Here is a 12,203-nt window from a genome sequence, read left to right on the forward strand (position 1 = left end):
TAAGTTGGGCTAGGGTTAGGTAAATTTTAGTAGAGCTGAACCTGAAATCGAAAAATTACGTATGTCAGTTTTTGGATCCATGTCAGATATAAATGTACGGATTAGGTCCTGATCGAAGTATGGATTTATGCAGATTAGTGACAATGCTGATTTCACCAAGAGTGGCACAAAACTAGTTCAAATCCTGCCAAGGATATTCTTGATATTATTTAGGTTTAGATCCTGGGACTTTTCATCTATGTTCAAAAGGTTGCATTCATTATAGTTCCCACACACTGCATGCTAGAACAAATTTTCGAATATGACAAGCCTATATTATCATGAAGTCAAACTATAGATTGTGAACTAAAAATGCTACAAGTTGCATTAGCATATGACTGCACAACTTGCAACTACTTATGTTGAAAACTCTTATTTTATTGCTTATATTAATTATTGCTGTTCAGTATGGAAAACATTTTATGACCAATCGAGACAAAGTAGTTCCTTAATCATATTATCTGCAGCTTTCATGCCTCATCCGTGACGTAGCAAATTGAAGTCAAGTGCCAACCCGAACTCAAGCCCACTCTTGGCTATCAGAGAACAACACAATGCCATGCAAAGCTCGCACACGTCGACTGTGGACGGCCTATAGTAACAAGACTATTAACTATATATAAGCAAGTTATATTAGTTAGTTGTATGTGAGATGTATATAAGCTGTACATAGCCATTTTGTATGTGAACAAGCGTAGAATACATCTCTCTTCTTTTTTTTTTTGGTACATAGAATACATCTCTCTCGCTAGGACTTTTGTTCCTCTTTCTCTACGACTCTCTCTCTCTCTCTCTCCCTCCTCTCCTTCTGTATTTACATGGTATCAGAGCCGCACAGATCTTGGAGCCGTTCTCGCTCGCTGCCTCAGTCTCTGAGATCCCTTTCTGGTGCAGACTGCTACAGCCACTATTACTGCAGTGTTCATCCGAGCGCTTCGGGGAGAATAGGCCTCTACGCCTTCTTCGGAGACTTGGACTCCGCCCCCGCATTGCTGGTGAATATTGGGGAGCGCGCCGCTTGCTGGTTGTGGACTTGGTGAAGCCTCGCTCGCTGCCTTCTTCCCAGCGGCTGCTTGGCCTTCCCACCGGCCTTCTTCTCTAGAGGAGATTTTACGGCCGAAGCCGGCTTCTTCCCCGCAGGCTTCGGTTTCGGCTTTGCGACGGGAGCCTTGGGCTTGGCCGCGGCCGGGGACTTTGGCTTCGGCACTTCGGCTTAGGCTTGGGTTTCTTCCCCGCGGCCGATTTCATCTTCCCCATAGTCGCTCTTTCTGAGACTGGTTGCCGTGTGGTTCTTCGACTTCGCCATTTCTGAGACGACCGGAACGAGGCGGAGCTCTCACGGGGACAGATCTATCACCGAGGGCCTCCATGATTCCATCTTGAGTACGTTAGCTCTCATCCCCTCTCTCTCTCTCTCTCTCTCTCTCTCTCTCTCTCTCTCTCTCACTAAGATGATGCCACATACAACCACTGTGCCTTGCTATCCACACCCTCCATCTTGAGTACGTTAGCTCCCATCCCTTTTCGCTCTGTCTCACTAAGACGATGTGACATACAACCATCATGCCTTAATATTCTCATCAAGCACAGATTATGGAGATTTGTCACTAGAGATAAGAAGGCTCCTAAAAAAGTTTCTGCAGAGTCTGATTCTAACTTTAAAGAACGATTGGAGGAGTGGGATAGTACACACTATAAGATTTTATCTTGGTTTATTAATACATCTGTTCCTTCTATTCAGACTCTTCTTCCAAAATTTCGAAATACCAAGCTCGCATGGGATTTCTTAGCAAATCGTTATAATTGTTTGAGTGAATTGGCTTGGAGTCAAGGATTCATCAGTTGCGTCAAGCAGCTGATTAATCTATTATTGACTTTCATTCACAGATTGGCAGTCTTTGGGATCGACTTTTCCAAGCCGATCCTAATTTTATAGATGAGGACTCTGCCAAAAAGTTTCCAAAATATAGGGATCGTCGGCAATTTATTTAGCTTATGATTGGTATTCAGGATAAATTTAAAAACACTGGGGCTTCTTTACTTCATCAATCTCCTCAACCGACTGTTGAGGTAGCTCTCATTGAGCTTATCTTTGAGGAGACTCGTGAGGCTATTCGTCGAGATGTCTCTACTGATATGGTTATGGCCACATCGGCTAGTATTTTATCCACTTCCTTTATTCCTTCTATTTTTTCTCCAATGGTTGCCGTTATCCCTTCGAAGTTAGATAGGAGAAAGCCTAGTAAATTTCAGAAGCAATGTTTCCATTATGACAAAATAGGCCATAAGATCTCAAAGTGCAGGAAAAAACAGACTGAGGAGAAAACAGTTTAGAAAGCCCAAGCGGCCTCGTCACACTGGTTTCTGGCTATTGCTTCTACTAGTATGTCAGTTTCTACATCTTCTTCTATACCCACTTCATCTATTACTATAGCTGATATTGAGGCAATAGTTCATCAAGTTCTATCTCGCATTGCCCTCTCTACTATCTCAGGTAAACCTTCTTCCCAGTTCATTGACTCCGCTTGTTGTAATTACATGATATTTAATCCCTCCTTAGTTCTCTTGAAAACAAACTTAAATCTTGCTCCTATTATTTACACTGCTAACGACTCTCATATGGTTGTTAGCCATGCAGGTTCTATCTCTACTTCTATTCTTTCCTTACCTAATACATACCTTATTATAAAATTATCTTTTAACTTACTATCTGTTGGTCAACTTGTGAAATATGGCCTTACAATAACTTTTACTAACAAAGGTTATGGAACATGACCTTACAACAGTCTATACTAGAGGTGGGCATTGAGCCGGGCCGCCCATGGCCCGGTATGGCCCGGCACGAAGCGGGCCGTGCCCGCTTGCTACAGTAACGGGCCGTGCTAGGCACGGCTCATAAAAGAGGGCCGGACTGGGTTAAGGATTTCTGGCCCACGGGCAGAGCCCGGCACGGCCCATAAGGGCCTGGGCTAGCACGATTCGTGGGCCAAGCACGGCACGGCCCGCGGTCCATACTCCAATTTTTTTTCCCAAAATACCCCTCAAATTAGCCGTTTTATGGTTGTTGGGAGGGGCAAAATGGGTAAAAAGCCACAAATAGCCGTTATGGGCCAAAAGAATAGCCGTTATGGGCCACCCATAACGGCTATTTTTTTTGGACAGGCACGGCCCATCTTGTGCCTGGCACGGCATGGCCCGCCACCCCACGGGCCTAGGGTCGTGCCGGGCTTAGCCTTTAGGTTAAGCGGGCCGTGCCAGGCACAACCAGTTTAGTAACAGGCCGGGCCAGACACGGCTCGTTTGGTCTGTGGCCCGGTGGCCCTGGGCCGGGCCGGGTCCGGCACGGCCTGATGCCCATCTCTAGTCTATACTATCAATCAGCTACCTTCTCTCATGATCTCAAATAAAACACCATATGAGGTTTTTTATGAGAAGGTTTTTTGTTACTCTTTTCTAAAATTTTTTGGTTGTGTCTGTTTTGTTCTGCTTCCATCACATGAGCATACTAAACTTGAGCTACGCTCAAGTTTCAGTTGTTTTCTTAGTTATGGTATCGAACATAAAAGTTATCGTTGTTATGATCCTATAGCTAAGCGACTTCGTATATCCTGACATGTTCAATTTTGGGAACACAAAATGTTCACTAGCATCTCTCTGCTCTTTACAGGTCTTCCTCAGTATTCTCCTATCTTCAATAATCCCACTATTGATCTCTTCCCAGACTCCTTTTCTGTTGTAGGTGATGGGAGCTCATCAAGTAATCTCTCAACGTCCGACTCCACCAAGTCTAGATCGTCCACTGATCTGATCATTACAACTGGATCATCCAAGCCTATTCTCAGTACTACCCTTCGCCGCTCTAGTAGGATAAGATTCACCCCATCTCATCTTAGTGATTACCGCTGTTTTTATGCTCTTGCTACCCTCTATGAGACTCACAATTATTGCAAGGTCAGTTCTAATCCTCTTTGGCAGAAGGCCATATCCGATGAACTCCAAGCTCTTCATGATACTCATAAATGGGATCTAACTGACTTGCCTTCTGGAAAGATTGCAGTAGGATGCAAGTGGGTGTATAAGATTAAGACTCATACTGACGATTTAGTGGAATGCTACAAGAATCGTCTTGTGGCTCGAGGATTCACATAGGAATATGATATTGACTATGATAAAATATTTGCTCCAGTAGCACGTTTTACCACTTTTCGTTCTTTACTTGCAGTTGTAGCCGTTAAGCGATGAAAGATGTATTAGATGGATGTTAAGAATGCTTTCCTCAATGATGATTTAGCTAAGTGTATCTACAACCTCCTACAGGTTTTGCTTATCCGTCTGGAAAGGTCTATCGTTTCGTATGACGCTCTATAGCCTTAAACAGTCTCCTCAAGCTTGGTTTTCTAAGTTCAGCTCAGTCCTGATGCAGCAGGGTTTCACTCCTAGTGCATATAATTTTGCATTTATCTTTACCGATCTAAGGATGATGTTGTTCTTCTTTTGCTATATGTGGATGATATAGTTATTACTGGAGATGACATCTCAGAGATTCATGCACTTTAGTAGTTTTTTGGACAGCAGTTCGAGATAAAGGATTTAGGGTCCCTCAGCTACTTTCTTGGTCTTGAGATAACATCCAGTTCAGATGGCTACTATATTTTTCAGGCTAAGTATGCTTCTGAGTTGCTGTCTCGTGTCGGATTGACAGATAGCAAGACTGTGGATAGTCCTCTGAAAATGAATGTTAAGCTTCTTCCCACTGATGGCGAACCATTGACAGATGCGACTTTGTATTGGCGGTTGGTTGGTAGTCTCAACTATCTGACTGTTACATATCCTGATATTTCTTATGCAATCATCCTGGTTAGTCAATTTATGCATGCACTATGCTCTACATACTATGCAGCAGTCGTACGTATCCTACGGTACATTAAGGGTACATCGTTCCATGGCTTTTATTTCTCAGCCCACTCCACTTTGGATATTCAGGCCAACTGTCTGCTTCTTACTTTTCCAAAAGATAAGGGAAGAACAAAATAAGAAACAATAACCAGTGGTAGAGCGACGATCTATAGGGTCGCCAACCTAATTAGTATCGAAATAGGCACAAAAGCTGGCCGAGAAGAGAGAGAGAAGGCACGAAAGCTGGCCGAGAAGAGAGGTCCTGCCATGGATAGTGCTATATAGAAGCTTTCTAAAGTTGTGATTTATGAATTCACCGTTGAGATCTGGGGAAGGGAAGGTTTTCCCTCCCCCGAACCTCCTCCCCTTCCAAGGGTTAGGAAATCCGAACCTCGTAAACTTAGGTTCAGAAACTTTCAGGATATCAGGGGATGGGATGGTTGTTCTCTCCCGGTGGTATCCTACCACTCCCATTTCAGATTTGGTTAGGGTTAAAAGTATTCACCGAGACTACACTAAGGAAGAAGTCAGCGAAAGTGAGCTCGTAACTAAGAAAGTCGGTATCAGAAACGAAGCCCTCTATTGGAATCACATCCAGCAGTGCTTGGAACAGCTCGCAAAATCCAAGCACTTCACCTACTTCATTGCCCCCAACCGTTTCCCGTACCTCTATTGAAACAGAATGGTTTCATGTTCTTTCATCGATTGGTTATTTCTCTCCGTTCATATCTCTTTATCCAATTTCGGTCTCGATTAGTTCACAAGATTGAATGGCCAAGTCATTGAAAAGCCTAGATTCGATTGTTTTCCAAGAATGTTGAGCCGAGCCCAGGTAGGAAGCTCTCCAGAACAAACCGAAGCACCTGTACGACAGGAGGATGTGGACAGTATGCTGGCACGTATGCAGGCCCAACTGGAAGAAAAAGATCGCCAAATCGCTAATCTCAATGCCAAGATGGAACAGATACTGGCTATGATACAGACCGTCATGCCTCAACGCCAGACGCCTCCGTCCCCGGCGACCCAACAGAACAAGGTCATCAAAGTGTGTCTGGGGGATATGCCTATGATCCCCGAGTTTTGGTTAAAGCTTAAGACTGGCACCCTGGCCGGCATTCCTTATCCCCCTATCATGGTCATTCTATTGATCTATGATTCACCTCCGAATAATGAGTAGGTAGTTCGATCCTTTTGATTCTTATCTTCTCCTCATTAAGTACACTTCCTTAAGTAACGTACACTCCTTTGGTCTCGGGTTTCCACTACTTTCTTTTAGTTCAAACTGGGAAGAAGGCTTGCTTTTCGTTGATCTCTTACTGGTGAACCATCACTCGAACCGAAGGACTTGCCTTTTCGTTGAGCTAGGCCCGTAAACTCTTTTAGGAGTTCCAAAGACGACATAGATGACCGAGGGCCCTTCTAGATGGAGCCAGGTTAGGTCACTTCGATCGCTTAAGCCCTCACTGCTCTCACCCATATCTAAACCAATTCTTCTATTTAGAAGAGTGTGATCAATGTTATCAAAACAACCAACAATGTCTGCTTTGATAAATCGATCTACTGTCCCCGAACTATCAACATGCGCGAAGAAGGTAATGGGTCCTCCCCCCTTCCTAAAGCCATGAGAGTTGGTCAGAAAGACGTCCTCATAGACTATATTGAGGAGTAAGGAAAGGGCTTCCATGACAATGAGGTCCTTCTTGCATGGTGTTATAGGGCGCATGTGGCTGGGCTCAGAAGAAGCAGATTCGAAGAAAGATCACTCAAATAGGTCTTCCACCATTCCTTTAGTAACAAGTCCTAAGGTAAGCTCATGTTGATTCAGCCAAGTCAGTTTAGTAAGTTCCAGTTTCGTTGCATGGCGATCCTTCGATAGCAGGCTAGTTCAATTCTGTTGGAGTTGCAGTGGGACTCCTGTGGATAAATTGGCAACTGATTTGGAAAGATTGACCTTCTGGCCCAATTCAGCATATTGAGATAGATTATCACTTCATTCAGCATCATATCAAGCAAGGCACTCTTCAGTTTATGCATGTTGCTTCTGTGGATCAGATTGCTGACATTTTTATGAAGGCCCATCCACCGGAGCGTCATCATGATTTGGTTAACAATCTTAAGTTGGCATCTTCGCTACCATCTTGAGTTTGAGGAAGAATATTAGCGTATATAAGTTGTGTATGAGTTGTATTAGTTAGCTGTATATGAATTGTATATGAGCTGTATACATAGCTGTATATGAGCTGTGCATAGCTACCTTCAACTATAAAAGGTGGGCTATGATACCGTTTGTATGTGAACAAGTGTAGAATACATCTTTCTCTCCTTACGTCTCTCGTTCCTCTTTCTCTACAACTCTCTCTCTCTCTCCCTCCTCTCCTTCTGTATTTACAAGGACCCAAAAACAAGATCAAAGTACAATCTCCAACATTGAAATCTGTGCAAGCTAAGAACTAATTAGCAATCAAGACTCTAGCTTGAGAACAAAGATTGAAAGATATGAAAAGCTTCGGTTTTACACATGTACTTGTCTAGGTTGTCTTCAATCAGATGGTGACTGACCGAATCCGAAATGCCAATGAAGAAGCTAATCCGGTCATGGAAAAGTAAGTTCATGGATCAGATAGCTTCACTCAAGAAAGAAAACTAGGTCGAGATGGATGTTGAATTATAAGGGAGCAGTTTCATTATTGGAGTTTGTGACTTGATGAGTTTTGCTCTGCTAGTTATGAGGTTAAAAGAGAGGACAGAACAGCTATGGCTTTTCCCTCAAGAGAGAAATGAGATTACCCTGCAAAATTCATCAAAGATTACTGAAAGATACCGGATGCTCGAATTATGATTAACAATTTACCAATGCAAATGCAAATCATAGATGTTTCTGTCTAATAATGACAATGCACTTTAGCGATAACTGCAATGACCCAATATATACAAAGAAGAAAATACGCATGTATGTAATATATGCATGCATCCGCACATGTGTGTAACATCCAAAGATTTGAGGTGTTTCACTATATGCTGATTTGGTACGTATTACATGGAAATATTTTTTTCAAGAAACAAAACATTTTTTTCACCAAGATTTTTACTCTTAAATTCAGGTAAAATAAAGCTAATAAGCAATTAGGATTATCAGAAATCTCTTGGTATTTGGAAGTTACTAATTTGACCTAACCTGAAAAATTAGATTTTTGAACTTCTGGAAAATTGATCTTTTTTTTTTGAATGAAATCTGTTCTTTTTTAAAAAAATTTTATTAAACTCAAACTGGGAGACAATCCCTTATTTAAATCTGATAAATTAAGTGAATGAAGTTATTTAAATAATCTTCAAATAAATAATATGTATCTTTAGTTGTCTGTAAAGCTGAATCCCAAGCTCATGTAGCTAATTTGACTAACCTAGTGAACTGCTCTATCACATCTGGCATATCATCCTACAAATAGTGGCCAATCACCATGAGCAAGGGAGAGGAACGAGTATTAAGGGTAGGTCTTTCGAAAGAGGGAACATGAGAAGCTTGGAGAAGAATACAGTGGAATTCCTTAGCGTGCATACTTCCATGATGGACGGGAAGTTGGAGGCTTTGGGTCCGGTGATTGTCAACGTGGCATTAGCAATAACGCAAATCAACATGGTTGAGGATTTGTAACTTTGGAGCGTATACCATTACATATGACTAGTATTTAGCACGTAATGCACTTGCGTGTCTTCAAAAGGCATTGTGATCTCAAAAACAAAGACCATTAGATGTCAATATCCATTCCTTCGTTAGTTTGTTTGACTCAAATTTTAGGGTCAAGGGTTCTATTCAAAACTAAAGTATGAGAGGCTTTAAAGGATCCCTAGCCAGTATTATAGGAATGATTATTGAGGAAGGAGATGTTTCGAAAGGTAGGAGCTATGAGGTTTGGTTGTGCAATCACTGAAGTTGGATAGCTAGTATTCTGTTGTTAGTCTCTAATGTGAAAAACCTAGCCAGCCAAATGGTGAATATGCCTGCCCTAAATAAGAAGCAATGGACTGGCTTGTATGTTAATTTTGTCATAGCAAACATTGTTTCTTGGTGACACTTGACATGGTTACAATTCTATTTAGGAAAATAATAATTGCATATGGAGACAATTGCACCTTCACGTATAGCTTGTAGGTTTAGTACATGTAACAAGTAAAAGTCATCATATATAGAAGCAAAATTTGCAAAGGTTAAGAGCATATACAACCATCATTTAGTTCTTCGGTTGACAATGTACATGGAAGTGGTATAGGAAAGAAAGGAAGACTTGATTTTGGGAAGCAAGGTGACAGATTTCGTAGTTCTTTTTTCTGATTCTGGTGGTGCTTGATTCTGCACGTACCGTCCAGTGAGCAATGTGCCGTGCAGCTTAGACAATCCACGCTTTCAATTTCTATACAGGCTTCATCAAATGTAGCCTGATTCATGGAATTATGAAACCACATGAAAATAAATATTAATCAACAAAGACAACCATCTGAGTTTGAGTCAAGAGCACTTTACTTCAACATGCAGAATATCGGCAGTATTAAATAACCATTAACAACCAGGCATCAAATTTAACACTGATCCACAAGATACTATTTGAATTAAATGTTTTAAGAAAAATCATGAGTTCCTGCATGGTAAATAAATAATGCACAAGCAAGCAAGCACAGCTCATGCAAGCTGCATGCTACAAATGCGCATGCATGCATGCATGCACACACACATACGCTCATTGCACACACGTGTGCATGCAGCATGTGCAGATACATGGCTGTACATATACATGTGTGCATACTAATATCATAACATGAAAGGCTTGGAGCCCAACCACATGGCTACTTTATGAAATCTTCAGAATTTTTTTTTTCCCTGCTATTCAGGCGTTAGCGGTTCCAGTGCTTCTATTTTTCTTCCTATTTGGGCATTATTACAGTCCCAGTGCTTCTCTATCTCAGTGATAACTCTCTATACTTGCTAAATTTAAATATTCAGCCCATGATGCTCATTCTGCTTGAACAAGCACCAGATGAGCACAAGCATATATAATCTTAACTACAACCATCAATCCCTTCCCCAACCAATGTTCCAACTCCATTTCACAACTTCCATTTATGATGTAAGTCTTTATCTCCTCTTCCTACAGATCCTTCTATATAAATTTGGTTACTCTCCTTAACAGGCCTCCAAGAGTCATTCTTTAGCAGTAATCCAATCTCCCATTGACCTCAATCGGTCAATCTCTACACTTCATCCAACATACAAATCCCTCAATTTGTCTTTGTTGATTCACCATATCTTTATCTTAATATTCTCATCATTGACAAATTCATCTCATTGGCTTCAGGCCTCTATTGTGCGATACGCCGAACCCTATCAATACATAACTTATTATAAAATCCATTCTGTTGGTCACATAACACCCCAAAAGGGCATCTTCACTCCACCCACCCAACTCTAGTTCTCTTAGAGATACTTTCATTGAACTCTATTATTTTATAATGTCTAATTCAAAAGGCCAACTAATTGTGGTATCTCTTGGTCAGCACTTTGAACAGAGCCTCAATTTTTTCTATTCCCAAACTTGCAGTGACTAAATTTTATATACCATAATCCAGCATTTAACAATGTCTTTTTTTCTTGACAACAACCTAATATCTGCAAATAAGATACACCATGACACATCCTTCTGAATACTGGCATTTAATTAATTTACAAGTATGCTTGGTGGCAATCCTTAGTCTAATGATGGAATTATAGGAACATACTTCTTGTCTTGTCACATTACTTTTACCTTTGACAACTGCTGCATCTTGAGATTACATGTCCTCAAAAATATCGAGGTATTGTATATGCATTACCTTTTATCCTTATTGAAGCCCATCAATTGATTAAGAGGGTAACTTTTTGACCTAGCAAAAATCTAAATTGGATAACTGAAACTGCACATAAGTCCAATTCCCTCATACTTTATGTGATTTGGTACATTAATTTTATCATTTTAGATGGGTATCAAAATATTTCTCCAATCATATGGTATTTTTCTGGCTTTCAAGGTTCCACAAGAAACTATCCACAATATTTAAGTGTTATAATTTGGATAATATTAAAAGCAAACCATTCTAATACAACTGACTTTTTTAACAACTGTAGAATATTTCTCACTTGATGTTAGAGAATGCATCCGCACCAAATGTTCTGAAAATATTTAAATGGAATACAGCAAAATATGGGTTACCTACATATCTGAAATGAGGTATCCTGATCACCTTCTGCATGCGGTAGCAATCTAATCTGGAAGCTTTAACCGATTAAAGAATAACAAGATATTATATCCTGATGTCCAATAAACAAATCCAATAACAGGGCCTCCTCTAATATACTGCACAAGTTCAATAATTGGTCACATAAGCAATTTGATGCTTGGAAAATGCTTTTTAAAGCAAGCCCGAAAATGAAACCAGAATCTATATATAAAGAAAAGAAGTACCTTTCCATCAAGAATGACAAGCTCGCCATCAACCCATCGAGGATTTCTGAACCCAGGATCAGCCAGCCTCCCTTGTCCCTTGTATCTAGCAACCTGGAGTAGTGATGATACTTAGGATCTACTTCAGTGTTATGCAGGATGAATATTCAAATTGTTAATAGGAAGAGTACCACTCCAAATTCTTCAGGAATTATCCCCTTATGAGGCAGCTGATATTGTTTGCCAATTTTAGCACGAAAGGTAACCTGTAAAAACCCATGAATTTCATATTTATGCAACTTGATAACTGTACAATTCCAAACACCAATATGAATCACAAGTGCCAACCTGTAAAACTGAGATATCCGTATATAACAACCAAGAATTTGCCCCCATAGTATTTTAGTACGAAATTTTATTCAAATAAGTTGAAATGTATTAAGATTATCATAAAAGTATTGGCTATTATCATAAAACGTGAGAAGGAACATATGGAACAGAATGCAATAAATTAATCCAACTGGATGCTACAGTAATATAGTACAAACTGACACTTATTATGAAACAAATCAGTAGGTTAGAATACATAAACAGCTCTTATTTTAAAATCAAAGGCCGAACACCTGAAGGAGGAAAGTATATAGAGCAAAATAATTACACCAGAGCCCAGATTCCTTAACAACTGGGACAGAAGTTTCAGAGGGTGAGGTGTTGATGTACCACTGCAAGGATACATGTTAATATGATCAATTAGAATTAAGATACAACAGAGATGACAACAGGGAGTATAAAAAGAAA

General features: G+C 40.5%; 1 long non-coding RNA gene across 1 annotated transcript; it reads right to left on the reverse strand.

Annotated features, from left to right (window-relative positions):
• Positions 1-9,028: 9,028 nt before the first annotated feature.
• LOC120109342 lies at positions 9,029-11,743 on the reverse strand. Its single transcript, XR_005510275.1, has 4 exons — positions 11,597-11,743; positions 11,427-11,519; positions 11,179-11,318; positions 9,029-9,369 (listed from the first exon to the last, which is right to left on the reverse strand). It is a non-coding gene; the product is annotated as an uncharacterized LOC120109342 (long non-coding RNA).
• Positions 11,744-12,203: the final 460 nt, after the last annotated feature.

Source organism: Phoenix dactylifera, unplaced genomic scaffold (genome assembly GCF_009389715.1).
Source record: "Phoenix dactylifera cultivar Barhee BC4 unplaced genomic scaffold, palm_55x_up_171113_PBpolish2nd_filt_p 002061F, whole genome shotgun sequence".
NCBI lineage: Eukaryota > Viridiplantae > Streptophyta > Magnoliopsida > Arecales > Arecaceae > Phoenix > Phoenix dactylifera.